The sequence below is a fragment of the Euprymna scolopes genome, chromosome 8 (genome assembly GCF_053919585.1).
Source record: "Euprymna scolopes isolate OS-2025 chromosome 8, ASM5391958v1, whole genome shotgun sequence".
Lineage (NCBI taxonomy): Eukaryota > Metazoa > Mollusca > Cephalopoda > Sepiida > Sepiolidae > Euprymna > Euprymna scolopes.
Genome location: NC_136489.1, coordinates 68,526,270 through 68,547,611, shown reverse-complemented (window position 1 = coordinate 68,547,611; position 21,342 = coordinate 68,526,270). Strand labels below are relative to the sequence as shown.

At 35.9% G+C, this 21,342-nt stretch overlaps 1 long non-coding RNA gene and 1 pseudogene across 1 annotated transcript in view; one reads left to right on the top strand and one right to left on the bottom strand.

The window, feature by feature from the left end:
- Positions 1-21,342, top strand: part of LOC145283602 (uncharacterized) — an 812,117-nt gene that overhangs the window by 605,110 nt on the left and 185,665 nt on the right. The window lies entirely within an intron of this gene.
- LOC145284315 (U2 spliceosomal RNA) lies at positions 18,086-18,222 on the bottom strand (annotated as a pseudogene).

Sequence of the window (21,342 nt, the reverse complement as noted above, 5' to 3'; positions counted from 1 at the left end):
TGCTTGCACAGGTATTGCAATAAATATCTTATAGCATTATATCAAGCAACAACTACGTGATGATAAAATTTCAAATCGTGAAGAACTTTGGACAAAAATTAAAGAGAAGTGGGATGCCCTTTCATCTGAATATTGCCGCAGATTAATTCAGAGAATACCCAAAATATTGCAGATTTAACAATTGCAGAAAGTCTATGTAACTAAATATTAACTAGATCATTGTGTTCCTGTTATATTGTTGAAGTATTACTGTTCTAAAGTTATATTGAAATAACAATTTTCCATTGTGCGGGGTTTCTTTTTGCCTTCTCTATATGAAATGATTTTTTTAAATTAACGTGAACACTAGAATATTCAATTAAATATCAAATATGAACAGATGGCATTGTAGAGGAATAAACGGCGAATAAAATGAGATAAATGTTGTTTGAACAGTTACACTACATTTCGTTTACTTGTATGGTATTTGAAAAAAAAAATGACTTTCTTTTTAACGCCAACGTGTATATATATATATATATATATATATATATATATATATATATATATATATATATATATATATATAGCGTGTCCAGGGGTGATGAAAAAAATCCAATAAAGTGCTCGATCGTAGATGTGAGAGCTGAAGAAACAATATTTATTATGACACTATATATACATATTTCAAGGTCGTACCATTGGTTTCGATACACCGAAAACAGTAATAATATACTGTGGAAAATCGGTATAATCTCTTCGGCGACAAAGAAAAATCTGAAACTAATGCAAAATGAACGAACATAGAAGAAACGCTAGACGAGCGTTTAAGACTCAGAATTTCATATTTAAAAAAATATCGTTTTAAAACCGACGTTGATAGACTATGATTATAGAAGAAAGAAAGGAAGAATATGTGTGTGTGTGTGTGTGTGTGTGTGTGTGTGTGTGTGTGTGTATGTATGTGTGTGTGTGTGCATGCATAGCGGGGAAGGGGGTGCGATGGAAAACTCTCTAAAAAATATAAAGGTCCTGTTAAAGCCATATCAATAAATAAAAGTAGGACAATTAACGGTAATAAATAATGAGAAAGGCATGAATATATTAAGATGGTTTATAAAAATTTTAAAATTATTTAAATTAATTAAATTAAATAAAATAAGGATAAAGATAAATAAGGTAACAAACTCCATAAAATCTTTAATAGAAACACCATCAAAACTAGCTATTCCTGCTCTCCCTCAGTCGGTTCTATCCTGACATCTAAACCCCCAATCCCTATTAACCCCCCTAACCCTCGCTGCTCATGCAGGGGAGGAGATACCTGTCCTATGAGGGGAGGCTGCACAATCAAATCTATCGTTTACCAGGCCAAAGTCATTCCTGAAAATAACCCAGGTAAAGAAGAAATCTACATTGGAATGACTCAGGGTACCTTCAAGCTGAGGCTGTATGCACATAACTCCACTTTCAAATATCCCCAAAAGAAATTTGACACATCTTTAGCCACCAAGATTTGGTCGCTTAAATAATCTAATACTCCATATAAAATAAAATGGTCAATCATGGATATTAAAAAATCTTACGACCCAACCTCCAAGACCTGCTCACTTTGCACTACTGAAAAATTTAGGATCCTTCAGGCTATCAATAACCCATCCATAGCCTGTATGAATATTAAAAACGAAATCTTCAGACAATGTCCCCACAAAAGAAAATTCCTCCTCGCCAAATGGCCTAACAACAGCATAACTTAACCGATTCACACTCCATTTACACAAAGACTCCTAATTCACACATAGACACCTAAATACCACATTCACCTCTCACTCTAAACCTCAAACCATCTCTCTTCTAATCATACCTCAACATTCCTCGCCACCTTACCTCCTTACTATCACACACCCTATTTACACAAAGACACCCTATTCACGTATAGACACCTAAATTCCACATTCACCTCTCATTCTAATCTCCAAACCAACTCTCTTCTACTCATATCTCAACCTTTCTCACCACCTAATATCCTTAACTTTACCATATAACCCCCCCCCAATAATAAGGATAACCTTTATAGAGAAACTATTCCCCTCCCCCCCACAACCTTCGCATCTGATAGTTGTTAAGTCTTTTAATATTTATTAATTTCCTTTAATTATTTTAATTATCTTATATTTCTCCATTCACTATTATTCTCTCATAATTAAAATATTAATATTTTTTAAAAAAATTTAAAATTCTTTTAAAGTTCTTATTTTTTATTTATTTATTAAATTTACCTTATTTATCTTTATCCTTATTTTATTTAATTTAATTAATTTAATTAATTTAAATAATTTTAAAAATTTTATAAACCATATTAATATATTCATGCCTTTCTCATTATTTATTACCGTTAATTGTCCTACTTTTATTTATTGATATGGCTTTAACAGGACCTTTATATTTTTTAGAGAGTTTTCCATCGCACCCCCTTCCCCGCTATGCATGCACACACACACACACACACACACACACACACACACACACACACACATTCTTCCTTTCTTTCTTCTATAATCATAATCTATCAACGTCGGTTTTAAAACGATATTTTTTAAATATGAAATTCTGAGTCTTAAACGCTCGTCTAGCGTTTCTTCTATGTTCGTTCATTTTGCATTAGTTTCAGATTTTTCTTTGTCGCCGAAGAGATTATACCGATTTTCCACAGTATATTATTACTGTTTTCGGTGTATCGAAACCAATGGTACGACCTTGAAATATGTATATATAGTGTCATAATAAATATTGTATATATATATATATATATATATATATATATATATATATATATATATATATATATATATATTCGCAGAGAGACCTTTTTCGCTATATCACAACTCTTCAGAACGGCTAGCTTATGTATTCATATTTATTTATATACACATGGTATTATGCAGTTATGCGTATATGAGTATATATGTATACATATATCTATAATATAAAGCTGTGTGTGTGTGTGTGTGTGTGTGTGGTCACGAATAGGCTCCTATGTGGTTGCCTATTTTTTAAAAAAAACTGATTACATATAATGATAGAAGACGTATCGAGACACAGGAATAGGTATGTTTGATCTGGCAGAACCGTGGTTCATTAAAATTGTGAGGTCTGCGTTCGCGCCTGGTCCACAAAGTATGGAAATAAAAAAAAATTTAAATGAAACAAAAAAAACGTCCACAAGGGTTTTTAATATAGATATACATAATAATACTTTAATAAGTATGTATTCACTTAATTAGGGATGGTATAATAAAATTGTGGGGTCTTTTTTTTACTTGGGGGTCACCACTTATCAAGGCCCGAAGGCCACTCAGGGATAAGGGTTATTGCGTGTACAGTAATCAATGAGATAGTATTGTAGTAATCATTAGTAATGGAGGTTTTGATAGAGTGTCTTACTTAAGGGGGCGGTTTGTCAGGAGTTTGTTTATATTGGACTTGAAGACGTCCAAGTTATAGTCAGGTGGGAAACAGGCAAGCGGCAGAGAGTTCCACTGGCGTGCAGTTATAAGAAAGAAGCTTTGCTCATAGAATCTACGTTTGAATTAATGCACAGATAACGAGTGGGGAAAATTATTGACAATAGTTTCAGCCAGACGGGTGTTTCTCGTGAAAGATTGGCGAGGAGGGACGAGGGATTGGAGCTCAGACGAGTAGCTACCATGGAAATAACGATATAACAAAGACAGGCTCGCAACGTCTCTTCTGTGGGAGAGAGGTTGCAAGGAAGAGAAAAGGGCATCTCCCACTAAACCACGAAGTCTTTTTTGTACTCTGTCAAGGCAGCATAGGCTGTTTTTGGCAGCTCATGCGCAGATGTGGCAGCAGTACTCCATCCTTGGACGTGCTTGGCTTTTATACAGATAGAGAATTGCATCAGTAGTGAGATATCTTCTGGAGCGGCAAAAGGATCACACCATTTTCCCAGCGTCCCTGGAAACAGATTTGATGTATGTGTTCCATTTCAGATCAGGAGTAAAGGTCAAACCCAGAAGCTTGTAAAAACATGGAGCCTCCCCAAGACGAGAGCCATCCATTTCAATTGATGCCAGATGGGGATCAGAGCGTGGATAATGTAAAGATAGAAGCTTGGTTTTGGATGCATTAAAAGTGCCCAGCCACCTCTTCCCCCATTGTACCACGCGCTCAAGATCAGAGGAGAGAGAATTAGAGAGAACTTTGTCATTTACGGCCTTTCATGTGTTGCCATAGATGGGCGTGTCACCAGCATAGATATCAACGAATGATTTAAGTATGTGTTTGGGGAGATCATTGATGTAGATCAGGAAGAGAGTTGGGCCAAGGATGGACCCCTGGGGGACTCCAGCATTAATACTGTGGGCCTCTGATTTCTGCCCATCAACCATTACTCTTATGAACCTATCAGAGAGAAATGATTTAATGTTTGAGAAAACATTACAGTAATACCGTAGCTGGAAATCTTGTGAAGTAGGCCCTTATACCATACCTTATCGAAGGTCTTCGATATGTCAAGAGCAATTGCCTTGGAAGGGAAACCTTTGTCACGAGATTCACTAATCGAGCTAACCAATAGTCTGCGTTCGCGCCTGGCCTCCATAACATGGAAATAGGCACAAACTTTAATAAAGACCTTTCATATCTATCTGCGTAAGTATACTTTGATAATTATGTTTCAGTTTGGAGAGATATGGTATAATAAAATTATGGGGTGTTCGTTCGCGCCTGACATCCATAGAATGGAAATATGTCACAAAGTTTAACAAGGTTATTTAATATAGATCCACAGAATATTGTGATAAGTGTTACAGTGTGAACAGGTATGGTAAAATAAATTATGGGGTTTATCTATTTTATTTTTACTTTCATCATATTTTGCTTTGGTTTTGATACCCCCAAAATCGAAGCTATCATTTTACAACCCATCCTTTTCATAACCTATCATACTTTCATAAATCAGAGTCCATTTTCCGTAGGCTGTTTTTTAACCCAGTCAACGACGGGTACTTTTGCTAGTATATATATATATATATATATATATATATATGTATATATATATATATATATATATCAAAGAATGAGAGTTCATATAGTAACGTTCTTTTAATTTGAATAAAATAAAATAAAATACGCATCAAGTGCGCTTGAAAGCCAAATACAACGTAATATTAAGAAAATAAACAAGTAAAATATTTGTTTATTTTCCTAATATGTTGTATTTGGCTTTCAAACGCACTTGATGCGTATTTAATTTTATTTAAATTAAAACAACGTTTCTATATGAACTCTCATTCTTTGACGTTATTCTCGCGTTGCCTACGCACAGTTTAAACATTTCACAATAGAACCGATAAAAACAACGCGCGACTCTTTATACAGAGACTTATTTCTCCAAATTTACAACATGGCAAGGAAGAAGAAAAGGAAAAAAGAAACAACACACTGAAAATGGAGGATACCTCTGAAATATATTTGTAATAAATTTCAAACAAGTAAAATATTTGTTTATGTTGCTAATATTACTTTGTATTTGGCTTTCAAACGCACTTGATGCGTATTTATATATATATATATATATATATATATATATATATATATATATATACAAATTTAAGAAACGAAAAGCAATATCAATTTATAATAAAATAAAATACACAGCAGAACTAAAAGTATTGATTTAATTTACTACGAAAAAAAAGAAAGAGAATCACACTTTTGTGGAAACAAGTAAAAATGAAAATAATTATGCGGAAGTAAAACAGCGAACAAAAGACGTCAAAACCGGCAAGAACTATTTCCATTTGAAATTCTTTTGAAAAATAAAAAAAGAGATACGAAAATCAACATTAAAAAAAGAAATGTAATACACTGTTACTTTCCCACGATCAAAATTGTAGAAGTGTCCTCTGTAACTGCGAGGAATGGTATAGCCATGGAAGGTATTTTTAGAAAAATGTCTATTTTCAAAGAAAACACAAAATGTGTACGATTTGACGTGAAAAATCAAATTTGAATAAAATTTGAAATAAAATAATAAAATAAACGCAACAAAGCCGAACAAGTAAAGTAAAATTCGAAAGACTTGAACGTTTATCTGCGCATGCGTCATTTTAAGGTGTAATCCTTTTTTTTCTCTTTAGTTACGCCCAAGCATTTTTATGTCAGTTTGGCTCAGTCGGTCGGTTATAGATTGTCTAAACTTAACGTTGGAATAGTATTTTCACCGCTAAATGTTTATATTGCACGGACCATTTTATACCAGATGCGTTCAAGAATCTATATATCTATAAAAGTGAGAATGTGTGTGTAAGGACACTCTCAACCTATATACTAAAAGATGTTTTGATCTACAGACTAGAAATTTAGTATATAGGGTATTCAGACATGTGGAAAGCTTTTTAATCTGTTTTCATCCAGAAAAAAAGACTGCTAAGGGATCAAAATTGAAAAAAAAAGTACTTGGGGATTATCAGATATTTATGTGTTTGTCAATCTTTTCTGAGGTTCGAAAACACTTTTAAAGTCGTGGCAAGCTGTTTTAATGGTTATCGGACTTGACCCACTGTCTTTAGGTTTTGATTTCGATCTCAGCTCGAGTGTTATTTTTTTACTTACAAGAAGTGAACTCTTTAGAAAAAACATAATACTTGCATGAACATGTGTCCGTTTTTATTCCGTATTTATTTTACTTCATTTTTCTTAAAGAAATTTAATGTTACGTTTAATACCGGGCAACGCCGCGTATATCTTCTAGTCAACGTATAAAGCTGTTTGTCGATCAGTCTTTCAGCCTTAAGTTTGAAATGAGATTTTTCTTTGTGTATCGCGCTTAAAAGTTGAAATTTCCAGAACTGAATACGCAAATTGAAATGGACATATCCTATTTGCTGGAAAAAATATCTGATAAATATACCAGGTTAACCAAGTGCAAGTTAGGTTCAAACAATTACACTTAGAAAGGACGATTAGAATCTATGTCTTTTACTCAGTTACAATGTAAGAGATGATGGGTGAATGTCTGACATCAGATAGGATTCTCCATCTCTAGCAATAAAAAAAATTAAAAAATCGAGGAAAACAGTAGGTTCTGACACATAGAAGTAAAAAGTGTAAACCATTTCACATGCAACTGTAAATTTCTGCTAAATGAACTGTTGCTTAATGAACTGCTGCTGTAACATTACGACACAATGGATTCTCTAAATATCTGTACTGGAAGATCTGTATAAAACTGAAAATCAAATTTAGCAGGAATCCCTGGAGACATATGTCAGCAAAAACAGTTGGAAATAGGTCATACGTTATCCACTCTGACTATGCAATTCCATTAGTAATGGATATAGAAAATGCAGCTATTACACTGGACATAGCAATATGGGATAAGAAGGAAAAATAAGCAACCTTAGTAGAAGTTAGTGTCTCAATGGTGTTGAGTAAAACTGGAAAAAGATAACGAAATTCCAAGGTTTTATACAACAGGAAAATAAAATGAAATCTTAGGAATATCTCCCTCATTCAAGAAATCAGAACAACCCGACTAATGAAAAAGAACTTCAAAACCTACCTGACAAATATACCCGGAGAACCAAGTGTAAAAGAGATATAAACAATTGTACTTAAAGGGACGGTTAAAATCTTGAAAAGATATCTCGGTTGAAATGTCCAAAATAACAAGTGAATGTCTAGCAGCCTACCGGATGCACTATCCCCACAAAATAAACAAACTGACAAGAACATTTTTTAAAAACTAGGATTTGATGCCGAACTGCCTGATGAGTTTGGGATTAATAAATATACATTATTTTATCATTAATTTATATATATATATATATATATATATATATATATATATATATATATATATATATATATATATATATATGAGGGGTTTAAACAGCTGTTTGTGACCAGCTTTCTATATATATATAAAGTTATCTAGTCGGGTTTTCACAATGAGTCACAAATAGTAATTATTTTCGCATAAAGGTTTAGCCTATTTTTTCTCCCCTCCCCCTTTTCCTTATTGGTACGATTACTTTTTATTTCACTTTCGGTCGTTTCTGGAAATACTTCGGTCAGATCGGAATACTGTAAAAGTGGATGCATTTTTTCTTACTGTCCTAAAAAAAATGTTTGCCCATTTTTCGTCATACTTCAGCTAACTGATAATAAATAAATAATTTAATCTACTCGTTTCTTATCTAAGTACTATATAAAATATTGTTTTTATCATTATTCCCCGTATCTGGTAGCCAATAAAATGTAAATCATTTTAATCGTGTATACAAGTATACAATGAAGCTTGCGATTTTTATCCTAAACACCAATATTAACGCCGCTATCTTGAAATGCACCGATTAAAATTTGTTTTTATTTGACAAATAAAAATATTGTTTGGACTTTACAAATGAAAACAATGTTTGGAATTGACAAATAAAAACAATGTTTGGATTGACAAATAAAAACAACGTTTGGATTGACAAATAAAAGCACTGTTTTGATTGACAAATGAAAACAACATTTGGATTGACAAATAAAAACAATGTTTTGATTGACAAATAAAAACACCGTTTGGATTGACAAATAAAAGCACTGTTTTGATTGACAAATAAAAACAACGTTTGATTTGACAAATAAAAACAATGTTTTGATTGACAAATGAAAACAACATTTGGATTGACAAATATAAACACTGTTTGGATTGACAAATAAAAACAATGTTTGGATTTAAAATAAAAACAATGTTTGGATTGACAAATAAAAACAATGTTTGGATTTACAAATAAAGACAATGTTTGGATTGACAAATAAAAACAATGTTTGGATTTACAAATAAAGACAATGTTTGGATTTACAAATAAAAGCATTGTTTTGATTTACAAATAAAAAAACCCGTTTGGATTTACAAATAAACGCATTGTTTTGATGTGACAAGTAAAGACAATCTTTGATAAGATAAATGAAAACAATTAATTTACTAGTTACAAAACGATTATTTCTTTAGGTTTGTGAATTTTATAGCCGAAGATTTATGACTCGTATTTTTTGGATTCGACTTTTCCCATCTTGAGTATCATCTTCACAACATTTAGATCGATGTGGCATTCGACCTTCTTCATGTGTAGCTAGTGGAACCTGAGAATATTACTTTCGAGCTTGGGAATCGGGGTGTAATTTCCAACGGGGCCCTTTATTTATTCACGAGGGTAGATGCTTTCGATCCATCAGCCATGACTGGATAGAGGTCAGGGACCTGTGACGCAGTGGTTAAAGTACTTGAAAATATCCATTGGAAAAGTTATATTATTGTGAAGTTAGAAGGTTCCGTGCTCAGTATGGGCGAGCGAAAAATACAATTGTGAATAACTTAGGACCTCTATCCAGTTATCGCTGATGAAACGAGTGCATGCTACTTCATGAAGTAAATAAAAGGTTTCGTTCGAAATTCCGTCCAGATTCCCGAGTTCAACAGAAACATTCCCGTTCGACACGATACACGTGGAGGTGACATCGACCGAAAAGATATGAAAATGACACTCAAGATTAGAACAGTAGTTCGAAAAATGCAAATAATTCGGATTATTTCCTTTTTTTCAGATTCTTTTAAGTGAGAATTTAAAAATTACTAGCAGCGCGCCCGGCGTTCCCTGGTCGTAAAATACACTTAAATATATTTACATTCATGCAGATTTCGTACATATTATTATAGAGTAAATTCTCAATCGATTATTATATATTCTATTGTATTTAATATATAGTAGTGATTTCAAGGTAAAAAGAAAAAATATGACTTGGCTACCATCAGCTAGAATTGAAACCACAGCATACAGGCATTCAGCGCTATTCGTTACTATTTGAGCTATATGACCTTTACACTCGGTGAACAAATATCTCTAAAAGAGCCTCTGTCTTTCGGGCATGATGTCATGTTTAAACTTATAACAAAACATTTTCTTTCGGTGTGTCACAATTAAGTTTGAAACCATATTATATTCAATCGGTTACACTTAAATTTAAAATATCATTTTCCTTTGCAGATCATGTATGAGTTTAAATGTTTAAATATTATTGTCATCGATAAGTTTGGGCTAATATTTAGTATGTCAAACTTAAATTTTAAATAAATTTGCTCGATAATTTGTCACTCTTAAATTTTAAATGATTTTCTTGTTGGTTTGTCATATTTAAATTTTTAAATAATTTTATTTTTAATTCGTCACACTTAAATGTTAAATAATTTTCTCGTTGGTTTGTTAAAATTTTTCCTATTGGTTTGTAACTTAAATTTTAAATAATTTTCTCGTTTGGTCTCACATTGAAAATTTAAATAATTTTCTTACCAGTTTGTCACATTTAAATTTTAAATAATTTTCTTATTGGTTTGTCACGCTTTAATTTAAAATAATATGTTTTGCTTTGTCATGTGGAAGTTTAAATATATGTTTTGTGGTTTTACACGTATTTGGAGAATATTTTTGTCAGGCTATAATGCTTATATTTAGATGAGCATCGTCGTTGCGAAACGCATGTATTTAATGACAATATCTTGATAATTTGCTTTTATTTCTTATATTTTTTACTTAAATTTCCTTTGAACACAACACATTTCGTGAAAAATTACAAAAAAAAAACATCATTTATGGAAAGAGCTAATTCCGTGCATCTCCGCGCAAAACTCTATTTGCACTTTCTTAAATATAATTATATTCAGCGTTTGCTTCTGTGCGTTAGTCATGCGTTTTTCCTTTTCAATTCATTCGGGATTTTTTTTTCCTTTTTGACGCATCGAATTTTTTAAATCTTTGGAAGAATGGATGTGAACTTTTGAGATGTGAAATGATAATCTGGATTATTTGGTATACTGTTCTCATCTTCAAGATTATTTGCACAACGACTTGGTCGATGTACCCTCTAACTTTCTCTGTCGAACTTAGAAATCTACACAGAATTTTTAAAGGAACCTTTTTTTATCCAATCTTCACCCCCAACAAGGCAAGTGCCACTTTGAAGTAGGAGGCTACTATCGGGGACAATTTGCGGGGGCATTATGAAGGGAGATGAGTAGAAAGATGTTTGTTCACATTACACTTGAATTTCTGCATTTGGAAAAGCAGTATCCAGGAAGGGAGTTCCAAAGACTTGCAGTTCTGGGGAAGAAACTATTGGAGTAAAAGGCTTTCTTACAATTGGGATCTCTACTGTAAAGGGGTGGGACTTAGATGCTTGTCGGGTCCGTCCAGGGTAGTCACGTCGAAGAGGTACACGTGCTTGCAGTTCGTCAGAGCAGCCACGATTAAAGTATTGGTAGAACAGGCCGAGGAATGCAACATTTCGTCGATGGAACAAAGGCTGAAGCTTAGATGACAATTCAGGACCTGTCAGGTTGGCGACTCTCTTTTGAAACCTGTCCAGAAGTGAAAGACAAGCAGCAGATGCACCAGCCCAAATGTGACAGCAATACTCCACATCCTTATATCATCAACGCTCTGATCCCCATCTGTCATCAATTGGGATGGATGGCTCTCGTCTGGGTGAGGCCCCGTGTTTTGACAATCTTCTGGGTTTGCCCTTTACCCCTGATCTGAAATGGAACACGTACATCAAGTCTGTTGCCAAGGTCGCTGGAAAGATGGTGGGATCCTTCTACCGCTCCAGAAGATATCTCACTACTGATGCAATTCTCTATCTATATAAAAGCCAAGTACGTCCAAGGATGGAATACTGTTGCCATATCTGGGCAGGAGCTGCTAAAAACAGCCTATCCTGCCTTGACAGAGTACAAAATAGACTTCGTGGCTTAGTGGGGGATGCCCTTTTCTCTACCCTGCAACCTCTCTCCCACAGAAGAGACGCTGCGAGTCTATCCTTGTTTTATCGTTATTTTCATGGTAGGTGCTCGTCTGAACTCCAATCTCTGGTCCCCTCTCGCCAATCTTTCACGAAAAACACCCGTCTAGCTGAATCCACTGTGAAAAATTTCCCCCACTCTTTATCTGTGCCTAAATAAAACGTGGATTCCATGAGCAAAGCTTCTTTCTTAGAACTGCACGTCTGCCTGCTTCCCACCTGACTACAATTTGGATGTCTTCAAGTCCAACGTTAACAAATTCCTAATGAACCGCCCCCTTAAGTAAGCACTTCAGCAAATCTCCACGCTAACGCAATGTACTTGCAATAACCCTTATCCCTGAGTGGCTTCCGGGCCTTGATAAATGATGATCACTGTGTAAAAAAATATATGGGCGAATTGTGGCCTTATAGAGGTGCAGGATACTTTCAGGCGTAAGTAATTTTCTGGCACAGTAGAGAGAGCCCACCTTATTTTCAGCAGCCTTGGCAATGCTCTCAATGCATATATTCCAGTTCATGTTCCATGTAAACGTTAGGGCGTATATTCTTAGCCATTGCTATTAGTGGTAGAAAAGGTTTCTTGTCGTTATTGAAGCAAACAAGTTTAGTCTTGGCAGCATTGAATGTGACAATCCATTTTAGTCCCCATTCCACTACAGATTGGAGGTCATCCTCTAGTCATTCTACCATTTCCTTAGATATGTGTTCATTTGTTTTCCCCTCACGCCTGCTATAGAGGGTGGTGTCATCAGCAAATATACCCATCTCCGAAACAATTTTATCAGGGAGATCATTTATGAATAGCAGGAACAATAAAAGTCCAAGTATAGACCCCTGGGGTACTCCCGCATTTATATCATATTGTTTAGATGTACGACCGTCGAGGACAACTTGGATTTTCCTCTAACTTCAAAAGTTTTTTTTTTTTACACAGTGATCACCACTTATCAAGGCTAGAATAGGGTAGAATTAGCATAGGGTAGAATTAGCTGCAAAGTTCTTTGCAAATAGTTTGGCCTGGTCTGACGCTGACGAGATGGCCTCTGGTCCATTGATAATGGGTGGGATAGAACGCACACTTCTGTTCAGGATCCTATTTGTTATTTGCCAAAACTGGTGGGAACCAAGCCGCTGATTAGCTACCTTGGATTTAACAGACTGGGCATATAGCTCTCTTGCATTTTTTATTACTCTTTTACAGCGGTTGCTGGCAGTCCTGAAAGCAGCTTTAGTCTCAGTGCATCTATTACGTTGGTAGTTATGGAAAAAGTGATTTCTGTGCACAATGGCAGCAGCACATTCTGGGGAGAACCATGGCTGGCTGTTAGGTTTTTGTTGGGATTTTTTAGATGGTATGAATTGGTCTATGCCTACAATTAACCATTCGGTCAGATCCGATACTATAGAGGACACTTCATTTTTAAACATGGAGTGCAGAGGTAAATCAGATATGAATGTACGGAAGCTATCCCAGTCAGCTATAGAGTATCGGTATACAGTACGATGGAGCGGTACGTCTGGGGGCTTCTTACATTTCGTTTTTATGTTAACTGATACGACGGAGTAGTCGGAGGATCCTAGAGGAGAATGAACGGAACATGAACATAGCTCAGGGGAAGTTGAGAGAAAAAGGTCTAGGAGGCTTGCATATTGACCGGGTGTATCGGGCACACGGGTGGGTTCGCGAACAATCTGAATGAGGTCATAAGCAATGGCAAAATCATGACAAATCCTCCCCTCATCATCTGTTTTATTTGAATGGGTCAGCCATTCCACGTTATGGACGTTGAAGTCACCACAGATGTGGATGTTATATTGTGTATTCTTCCAGTGATACCATATGATCTAATTTTCCTTGCTATACCCTGTCAAAAGCCTTAAATATATCAAAGGCTATCGCTTTACCCTCCCCTGTTTTGTCCGGTGAAGGGTATATACGACAGTTAAGATTTCTGCTGTTGAACGGGCTTGCCTGAATCCATATTGTTTGTCGGTCAGGAGTTTAGCAGCTGTTAGGTGTTGGACTAGGGCTTGATTAACTAAGGACTCAAATATTTTTGGCGAAAAGTGGGAGGATGCTAATAGGGCGATAATCCACGGGGGTAGCATGCTTAGCATCTTTTCGGGAAGTCCGTTACGATACGGGTCCTTGGTGTTTACTTTTCCATGCAATTTTCTCGAGTTCAACAAAAAGATTTCTGATTTCGACAAAATACACTTGAAGAAGGTCGAAGATTTTATCGGTTGAAACGTTGGTCGAATAGCACCCAAGATGTGAACAGTTGTCTGAATAATGCAAATAATATAAATTATCAATTCCGCATCCCAAAAGATATTCACATTTTTCTTGCATTAAAAAGCTGAATCATTGAAGATAAAGTATACATTAAGAATGATTTATTTGCGGTTAGATCTAATAATCTATGGTATGAAACAATTAGGAAGAGATTACATGAACTATTTAAAACTTATAAAATAATTTAAAAACAAGTTAGTTAACCTCTTAGATTTAGCACTCAACACATCTATAATATGTATTTATGTATGTATGTATGTATGTATGTACTTATGTATTTTTGCCTAAACCTTTTAACAAAGGCGATAGATTTTCACGAGATCGGTATAATTTTGAAGCTCGACCCTTCGGACGACAAAATAAAAAAATTGGCCAAAAACATTAATTCCTTCGCCCTCAACTGGGCATTTTTTTTTACAGGGTTGGGTCGCTTTTTTTCGCCGTCATTTTCGAAAGTCAACGTCTCTTTTCGATTGTCTAGCCTTAATTTAAACCTATGTCACTTTCGGTTATGCGATGGGCGCAACAACTAACGAGTCACTTTTTTTCATTTTCTTTTCCTCCTTAGCGGTATGGGTTCTACCCTTCCTGCCTACTATCACTTTTTTTTTTTTGCGTTGCCAATTTTCCTTTCTTTTATTTTTTTGCTTAAACTCCACCTTTACAAACACCTCCACTTTCGTTTCCGCCTATGCGTCATGGGTTCGAGCCTGCCTGCTTACTACAAGGTTTTTTTTTATCAGCACACACCTACAAACACCCAGGAAATGCCGGGCACCCAGGTTAGTCTATAATCTAAATCTGACCTGTCTGTTTAAATGTATGTATGTATGTATATATGCCTGGCAAAAATTTTCCACAGAGGCGACAGATTTTCACGAGATCGGTATAATTTTGAAGCTCGACCCTTCAGACGACAAGACCGAAAAATTATCCAAAAACATTAATTCCTTCACCCTCAACTGGGAATTTTTTCTACAAGGTGGGATCTCTTTTTTCGCCGACGTTTTCGAAAGTCCCCGCCTCTTTTCGATTGTCTAGCCTTAATTTAAACCTACGACACTTCCGGTTGGCGATGGGCGCAACAGCTAACGCGTCACGTTTTTTTTTTCACTTATATTTCCTCCTCCGCGGTACGAGTTCGATCCTTCCTGCCTACTACCACTCTTTTTTACGCTCGCAATTTCCTGGGTTTTTTTTCTTTTTTTTTTTCTCAACCAACACCTTTACACACACCTCCACTTTCTTTTCCGCCTTCGTGTCACGGGTTCGAGCCTGCCAGCCTACTACAATTTTTTTTTTTTGCTCAACACACACCTCCAAACACCCGGGCAATGCCGGTTACCCATGCTAGTGTATAATATAAATATCACCTATCTGTTTAAATGTGTGTATGTATGTATGTATGTATGTATGTCTGCCTAAACTTTTCCACAGTCTTGCAATCTGAAAACAGTAACTGTCGATGAATTTTCACGAGATTGGTATCGTTTCTAAGCTCGACCCTTCGAACTACGAATATAGAAAAATTGGCTAAAAACATTAATTCCTTCACCCTCAACTGGGCACTTTCTACAAGGTGGGGTCGCTTTAATCACCGACATTTTCGAAAGTCATCTCCTCTTTTCGATTGTCTAGCCTTAATTTAAACCTTCGCCACTTCCAGTTTAGCGATGGACGCAACGGCAAAGACGTCGCGTTTTTTTTTGTTACTTTCTTTTCTTCCTTCGCGGTACGGATTCGAGCTTGCTTGCCTACTATCACTTTTTTTTTCTTGCTCAACATATACCTCCAAACACCTGGGAAACGCCGGGGACCTTACTAGTATTCTAATCAAGTTGAACATTAATATATATTTAACCTGCAGAAACTCTAGCATTCCTAGGCACATTAAAAATGAAATTGAACATAAAGTTTGCAATAGAACCTCTATTATTTGACCGCAGTTATTTATTTCTGTGTATATTAGGTGTTGTTGGCTTTATATAGATTGACACATCATCATATATTTTTAAAGGTTTTCTTTCTCTCTCTTTTTTTTTCATAAATCCAAATACACAAGACGGAGAAATATCCGTTAAGCGCCAATGTGGCTTTATAATTATTGCTTGTTCTCGTAAACATTCTTCTTATGTTCTACGCTAACAGTTACATGCTTATAGATCGTCGAATAGACAGTTAGAGAATGAAAAAAAAAACGTGCTACGAACGCCTGTAACTTAGGAGAGAAACACACATGCGCAGAAAGAATTAAACAGACCAGATAGCTGTTAGTATTATCTCTCTTTATTTATTTGTTTGACGATTTCTCGTTGTATATCTTCTTTTTCATAGCTAACGGTATATTCGCAATGGATAAGAGCAGAAATAAGCCTATATATTTTAATAGTTAACAAAAATCTACAAAAATAGAGTCGTTTTAAAAGTAAATCCCATTTCTTAATTTAAAAAAGTTGATAAGCTACAAAGACAAGAGAAGTGCAATGAAACCGAACGACCTTTTGTGCTCCATAATATATTTTTCTACATAGTCACCACCATTCTCAATTCACTTTTACAAGAACTTCGATCACGCTTCTTACGCACGTACATGACAGAAGTTGTTTCTTATAGTCTCACACCGTCAATATCTGCAACAGAGAGATGACGCTTTCAGATCACGAATGCATAAATTAAGTCCTCATACCAATACAATTTGTAATCCCTCTGATCCATTTGGGCGAAATAAAAGATAAGAGGCATTACTTTTGGAACGATCTCCACACGTTCTTTCTTAGTGTGTATAACATTAAACGAAACTTTCATGAATATAGCATTTCCCATGTGTTAAACACGTTACTATAGGACGGCTTCTTTGCAAACTACAACATTATCGGCTTCAAATCGAAATCAACATTTGTCACAAACCGTCCTCATAATTAATATAGAACCAATAGAAAACGACATCCAGTTCCTAATGAAATGGAGCCGTAACATTTTTTTTTCTTTTTACGATTACAAAAAGCTGTCTCAACCACCATGATTAATAAAAAAAATCTGCATGAAAGCTCTTCATTAAAAGTCACAGACTTAATATTCACAGACTATATGAACAAAAACATTGGGGACATTGCAAAACTGCTGCAAAGAGGGCAAATTACCTCTACAGTGCTAGAAAATTACTCACATCTGAGAGTATTCTGTATCTCTGGAAAGCCAACATTATCGTAGGCATAAGATATTGTTGGCACATCTTAGAATGATCCAAAACAGTCTCCAATCTAATAGGTTCCGCACTATGAACCAAGCTCCAACCCCTGTCCTATCACCACAGTGTTGTATCCCTTTGCCTGTATTACAAGTATTTCAATTAAATGTGCTTTGATGAATTCGTTGCATTCGTACCCACTCGATTTACAAACGCGTTTAGTAACAAAATCCCCCTCTTCATAATTGAGGTTCCTAGATGCCGAAAGGTTACTGTTTTCAGATTGCAAGACTTTGGAATTTCTTCTCTGCTTCCTGATTCTCTGACTCCTGATATGCAGAAATTTAAATGTAATATAAAACCAACATCTCGTTCATTTTTTGCATAGTGCCCTGTAAACATGGCCTCAAGCAGTATCCCCTTACGTTTATGTAGGAACATATTTTGTTTGGGATGAATGAGTAAGAAAAATTAATCAATAAAATCTGGTTCTTTTTATTCATCATAAATAATAAGAAAGTGAGTCGATTGTTTTCCATTTTTCTGTTCCTTGCATCTAAGTCTACAATGTAACGACACCGTTAAAAAACAAGGTCGATAGCTATTAGTCGCGTGCTCTTGTGTAATGAATGAATGCGTGAATGTAGGATTGACATGAAATTCTTAAAAAAAAAAAACTGGAATTCGTCAAAAACAACTTGAATGATCTGGAGAATGACTTAAATGGCTTTGACACTGACGGGTTGTAAAGTGGGTGATCATTTTACATTAAATTAATACAGAAAAGTGCTCTCCCACTTTATATCACAAAGTTACAAACATAAGTACATCATGTAGTAAGAACAGATTCTACACTTTGATCTTGGCTAAAAGGCCAAGAAAAGGGGGATATTTATTTGCTCTCCCACCGAGCAAATTAGGCACAAGGCAGATTTTTAATGTAAGGAGTGAAAGGGAAATGGGGACCAACTCCCCGGGGAGTAGGGGAGCTGGATAGTGACAATTGGTATGAAGGGTTTCCCCTACATTGACCAAGGTCTTATCTGTGGGGTTGCCCCCACATATGGTCTTTGCTTGCAGTATCTGCTGGAACAGATGGTATTTATTTGCTCCCCCACCGAGCAAATTAGGCACAAAGCCGATTTTTAATGTGAGGAGTGAAGGGAGGGGGAAGGGAAAAAGGGGACCAGCTCCCGAGAGGTGGGAAATGGGAGCTGGTTAATGGTCAGGTATGTGGGGTTGCCCCCACATCTGGTCTTTGCTAGTCATAGCTTGCAGCATCTGCCGGAACAGATGGTATTTATTTGCTCCCCCACCGAGCAAATTAGGCACAAGGCCGATTTTTAATGTGAGGGGTGAAGGGGAAATGGGGACCAACTCCCCGGGGAATAGGGGAGCTGGATAGTGACAATTGGTATGAAGGGTTGCCCCTACATTGACCAAGGTCTTATATGTGGGGTTGCCCCCACATATGGTCTTTGCTTGCAGTATCTGCCGGAACAGATACTACACTTTTATTGGCCAAGACAATCTTAAAATGCTAAGAACCGCATCTATTAACAACAGACCTTTGATCTTAACCAAAAAGGGCAAGCACAAAATGTTACGGACAGACCGACAGACCGACCGACCGACCGACCGACGGAGTGACGTATAGAGTCGCTTGCACGCGACTAAAAAGAGGTGTACAATGTTACAATTCGAACACGGAAATCTAATCCTTTATTCCTGAACGTATTGCTGAACAAATCTCCTATCTGTACCTATCTAATTGCATGCATACATAGAAGCAAATCGATTACAGCGAATAGACATCTTGAAATAGATAAATAAGACCAACGTTGTTTCTAAAGAAAACTGTCCAATTAAGTAAACTATATAGCTAGGAACAAAATGTGCCAACCAATTATTCCCAACGTTGGCCATTCGCTTTAAAGCGGGGCAATTTGTGAAAGCAAGTCATAGTTAAAACCATATAATAAGAACAAAGCTTTCCTCAACCGATTAACATATCTGCCAACTCAAAAAAAAATAGTATATGTCATTTAATAAATAATGTATCCGCACCGTTAAAAACGACGATGTAACTTTGTCATTACTTATGTTCATTACATACTTCAATACTGCGCATGCGCCTGTTTTATTATTTAGATTAACTAATTACGTTTCTGAATTTTTAGATGATGAGTGTATCATTCGTATAAGGTTGAAAAGAGAGTCGCCAACCTAATAGGTGCTGAACTGTCATCTATGCTTCAGCCTCTGTCCCATCGACGAAATGTAGCATCCCTCTGTCTGTTCTACAAGTATTTTAATGGTGAATGCTCTGACGAACTGCAAGCACTTGTACCCCCTCGACGTAAATACCCTCGACAAACCCGACAAGAAGCAAAATCCCACATCTTCCCGGTTGAGATACCTAGATTTAAGAAAGCCTTCTACTCCAGTAGTTTCTTCCCCAGAACCGCTGGACATTGGAATTCACTTCCGAGTTCCTACTTCCCCAAATGTACTGACATGCAAAAGTTCAAATGTAACGCGAACCGACATCTTGCTGCCCAACTCCCCACATAGTACCCCTGTAGCGTATATCCCTGATAGGAGCCCCTACATCAAAGTGGCAATGTGCCTTGCTTGGAGTGAAAATGTAATTTAAAAAATGTGGATTCTTTAAATACTATTATCATCTTGTGTGTTATTTACTCGGTAAAATTCGGATATTGAAGGTTCAATCCTCGGTGTAGGCGACACTACAAATTCAATTGAGAATTACTTACGACGTCGAACAAGTCATGGATGACGGAACGTATTGTCATTTGAATTGAATTAAAGAGGGAAAAATATTTTTGCATAATTTTCTGTTCTCGTATTACGTATATTGTCGGGTGAAGGTTTGAGCATAAGATTATTCGTGTGAGCATCCACGTCCCTATAGTTAAATAACATAAGTCAACCTTTGTACGTACCTATGTATGTATGTACAATGTATATGCATATATGTCATGATCACATTGACACACCAGTTATCGTCAGATCGCCGAAGTTAAGCAACGTTGGGCCCGGCGAGTACCAGACGCTGTATGTGCTCTCTCGAACTCCACTTGCCACTGGTATTTAACAACGCCAACTCAGAAGAGGTGTAATTGGAGATCGCGCAACCATTGCCACAAAAATTCCATGTCCAGCCACCATTATAGTGGGTATGCATAGTCTATCAAAACTGAAGCAAGCTACCATGTATGTACAAGAAAGATTTGATATTTTAGTGCCAAAAATATAGATAAGGTATCCACCTCTTTATAGTTAAATAGAATACAGCCTTTGTACCTACGTATGTATGTACAAGCAAGATTGGATATTTTAGTGCCAAAAATATAGATAATTATCATGGAATAGAAAGAATTCTTTACATTTTTGTCTTATCTGTAGTATCTTATTGTTTAACATGATTGTCAATTTATTCGAATTATTCTTCCTAAATGTGAATTGGGAGATTTTCAGAATTGAATGTTTATCTTGTATTGACCTGAGACTAAATTAGGGTCAGCATGTTAATTTGTATCCCTGGAATGGGTCGTTCTACATAATGCCATTTGATAATGAAATATTTATTCCATTCTGAAGACGTTACCCACATAGATAGCAGACGGATCTATTCATAGCTATCTAATCTGTAATATGGTCGGCATTGCTCATTAAGCTTTTTAATGTCATGATCATAAAATGTCTCTTTTAATTCGTTTAAAATCTTAATCCATTTAAAATGATTTTCAACTTTCAAAGTAATTGTAATATGTTGTCCTGTGCTCTGGGGGAGGCGTATATATTTCGCGCATATTATTTCCCTTTTTTAAACTGTCTTATCATTTTGGTTTTGCTGCGGGTGGTGCATCCTATCGGATGCCGGACATTTCAGAAACCTTAACGGAGAGTTATTTTAATGATCCTAACCGTCCGTTAGGAAAAATTGTTTGTGTCTCTCTTATACTATTTTTTTCATCTGCAA